The sequence below is a fragment of the Vicugna pacos genome, chromosome 5, assembly GCF_048564905.1.
Source record: "Vicugna pacos chromosome 5, VicPac4, whole genome shotgun sequence".
In the NCBI taxonomy this organism is placed as follows: domain Eukaryota; kingdom Metazoa; phylum Chordata; class Mammalia; order Artiodactyla; family Camelidae; genus Vicugna; species Vicugna pacos.
Window position 1 is genome coordinate 70,154,691 of NC_132991.1, and position 3,762 is coordinate 70,158,452.

The 3,762-nt window shown below is 42.3% G+C and overlaps 1 long non-coding RNA gene across 1 annotated transcript; it reads left to right on the plus strand.

Moving 5' to 3' along the window:
• Positions 1-333: 333 nt before the first annotated feature.
• LOC140696455 (uncharacterized) lies at positions 334-2,071 on the plus strand. The gene is made up of 2 exons (XR_012072816.1): positions 334-581; positions 1,816-2,071. It is a non-coding gene; the product is annotated as an uncharacterized lncRNA (long non-coding RNA).
• The last annotated feature ends 1,691 nt before the right edge of the window (positions 2,072-3,762 follow it).

A 3,762-nucleotide genomic window follows, 5' to 3' on the forward strand; every position in this document is an offset into this window, starting at 1 on the left:
TCATTTACAGTTCCTAGGGTGACCCATGGAGTCCTCTCCCCATGGAAAGTCAGACATTTCTCTTTGGGAATCTTTCAGCGTTCTCAGCAACAGATAAACGCAGGCGTGATGCTGGTGTCAGTGACAAACACATGGACTTCATTATGGGTCACAAACTGAGAAGGACTAAATGAATCTCATCATGAATTACAAAACAAAGACAGATACTTACAGAACAGTGTCCTAATTAATTCACAATTAAATTCACTGCTTTGCGTATTTATTTTTCATCTCTTTTAGTAAAAAAAAAAAAAACTAAGTGGATTTTAATTAAATCTTAAAACAAACGAACAAGAATCTTATGTACCAGGGATGAGATTTCTAATGTCAAATTCTCAACTGAAGAAATAATTGTTGGCTAAGTTACAAACAATGATAGAACATCAACAGAGAATTAACTGTACGCGCACCGTGGTGGGGGTGGGGGTGGGGCATTCTGCTGACTATCGGACAGGCTTGCAAAGTGGAAAAACACCGAGTCCACCAGGAAACAGGAGACTCAGATCCAGGTTCTGAGTCTAAACTGGCTTCCAAGGAGGCAGGTAAATTTAGGAAAACCTCAGAAGCTCTCTAGGCCTGATTTTATCTGCAAATCAGGGATCTGACTACAAGCTCTTTTGGCTCTCGGAGGCCATACTTCTGGGAGGTCAGATCGGCTGTTTTGTTGGAATATGGTAAAAGCATAGAATATTACACTTTTTAAAGGCAGTAAGGACCTTCCTTCCACTGACCATTGTTGCTTCCCAAGCAGACTGAGGGGTCTCATAGCTCCAGTTGAAAGTTGGACATTTCTCAAGCAGCAGAAGTAGTTAGTGGGCAGAATTTCTTTAAAGTTTTCCTCCCATTCATTTCTCTGAAATCAATGGCACTGCAAGTGGTAGCTGACAAAAAGATGGAATGAGCAACTAAATATTTATGAGGGTAATTTGCAAATGGTAGACTATGCTTAATTGGGTGACCTTTTCTTTTCCTTTCTGTTCTTTTTAATGGACTTCTGTGTTCCCAGTTTTGACCTGGTACAGGGACCACATAATACAGTCATATTTTCTAAGGCTAAAATTGTTCTTATTCCACTCAGCCTAACTAAACTTGCCATATTTTATGGTGTTCAGCAAAGTAGATTGTATTCAAGGAAAACCCCGTGACTTCTGATTGCTCCTGCACATGAGTAAATCTAAGAACCACTGGTCTAGTTTCATAGAAGAAAATAACCATGAGGTTGAAAGAGAAGTGACCTGGTCGAGGTGACACAGCTGGTTAATGTGAACAGAACCATGAACCTGAGGTCACCAGGCTCCCTGCCCAGAATCCTCTAAAGCTGAAATGGTTTCCCGCATCTGGAAAAAGCATGGTTTAAACAACTTCTGCTGGTTAATAACAAATAAGGAAACCATTTTTAAGGGAATTGAGTTAATCTATTTGAAATTAAATTTGATGATACCCTTATAAAAATTCTTTGTGCAAAAAACCCCCCTATTTTGGTCTTTGTGGGAGCCATCAAAAGGGCAGATCTTTGGTGGAGTTTCCATGATCATTTCATTTTGAATGATTTCAACACTGAACTAAAATCATGGTAGAAGCTGCTTAACTGATTAAAACGATGGGAATTGAACAATAAAGACAGATTGGCTCAATGAGAATTTCTTTATCATAAGAATCTGTAAACTTTGCCTTAAGTTATATGTTTTTTTTGAAAGATTGACAGAGGGATGGGAGTTTCCAGGAATGGATTAAAAGCTCCAGCTAAGGAAATAATTCATATCTTTTCCCCATCAGGTTGGACCAGCAGTTCTCAGAGTATAGTCCATGGATTCCTGGCATCCCTGAAACCCTTACAGGGGTCCCAAGGTCAAAACTATTTTATAATAATATTTACCTTCCTCCTTCTCATTCTCTCATGAGTTACAGTGGAGCTTTCCAAAATTTGCATCATGTGTGGTACCAGGACTGGCTGAATATAGAAGCAGATGTGCAAATCCAGCTGCCTTCTTTTAAGCCAGTATTAAAGAAAGTTGCAAGAATTGTACAACAATGCCACTCTTCTCTCTGATTCCTCTTTGGAAAAATAGTTATTTTTCATGAACCATATGTTACTAATGTGCATGCTAATGTACAATGGGTTCACCCATGTTATTTTCAAATAAATGAATAAATGTGTAAACTATTTCCCAGTTTAATTTCAAACACTTCAAATGTTAATAGATAAAACCCACATAAACAAAAGCCCTTTAGGGTCCTCAGTCATTTTTAAGGGCAAAAGCAATCTCAAGACCAAAAAAGGAGACTCACTGTCCTGGGCACTGGTGACACAGTGGTGAACACTGCACTTCCCTCACAGGTGACATGAACTCACGACCTAACGAGTACATGGGTGATCCTGATCGGGCAGAAAAAACCCTACAGGCAAGGACAGAGTTCTAGGAGGCACAGGGGCTTCCCCAGACTTGAGTGTTTGGGTGAAAGGTTTCTTAAAGGCACAGGGAAGGCACTCCTCAGTCAATGCTCTGGATCCACCCTTTCCATCTCTTAAGTATCCAACATCTCTCTTTTACTTATATTCTTCCCATCAACGTTCAAGCATCTTCCACTAATAAAGAAGACAAAATCCCAGCTCTTCAGTCTCACCCTCTCTATTTTCTCCCCGCCCTGGCCAACTTTGTAAAGCACTCTTTGCCTCACTGTCTCCGGTTCTTCTCTTTCTACTTTCTCCACACTCAGTCCCTTCCGCTTCTTGGAAGGCTGAACGGGGCTGTCTCCATCACTGTCGTGAGTCCTCATCCTGCTTGGCCTCTCAACAGTGCTTGCTGTTCCTCTTCACTCTCTCCTCTCCTTCTCAGGACGCTCTCTCCCACTGCTTCTGGAACACTGTAGTCTTCTGATTTCTGTGCCCCCTTTGGCCTCTCGTTCTCAGTCTCTTGGGTCCACGCATTCTTCTCATTATGCATTAGCTGTTGGAATTCCCTAACGACTTAGACCCAGGGCTTCTTCTCAGCTGTGCTTAGACCCATGGCTTTGGTCCCAAATGACTCGTAAATTTAAACACCCAACCCTGACATCTCCTCTGAGCTTCAACCTACCTACTTGTCACTCCTTTTTGGATTTCTTAAAAGGATTGCAAAGTAATATGTGGAAATTCGAATTCCTGATCTGTCCCCTCAGAGGTGGTTCTGCTCCAGTATCCCTAACTTAGCATCTCGTTGTGCAAATTGAAAGCCTAGGAGTCACGCCTGACCCTCCTCCTCTGTCAGCCTTCTGTGCCTAATCCTCCACCAAAACTCTATTGATTTTGGCTCTTGACCATCTCCCCCGTCAGCCCCCTCCCTCCATTTGTACCAGCAGCCCAGTAATCCAAATTCCATGTCCCTCTCCTGGGCTGCCGTGATACCCACCTGGCATCCTGCGTTCATGTGACCCCTTCCAATCTTCCCGCGTATAACAGCTAGAGTGAGCTTTCAAAATGGTAAATCTCTTTTATCAAAATCCTTTAGTGGCTCTCCATGACCTGCATAAAAACTTGTGTTCTTCAGATCTGTATGTAGTAAAGGCCCATTGGGATTGGGCCTTTTCCTCCCTTTCCAGCCTCACACCATGGGGGAGGGGTGGGGATTACAGTGACCCCTCTGACAGGCTCTAGTCATTTGGAATTGTTTATTTTTCCTGAAAGTTCCAAGTTCTGCAAAGCCATAAGCCAATGCACAGGATTTTTCACTAGAATTCCCTCTC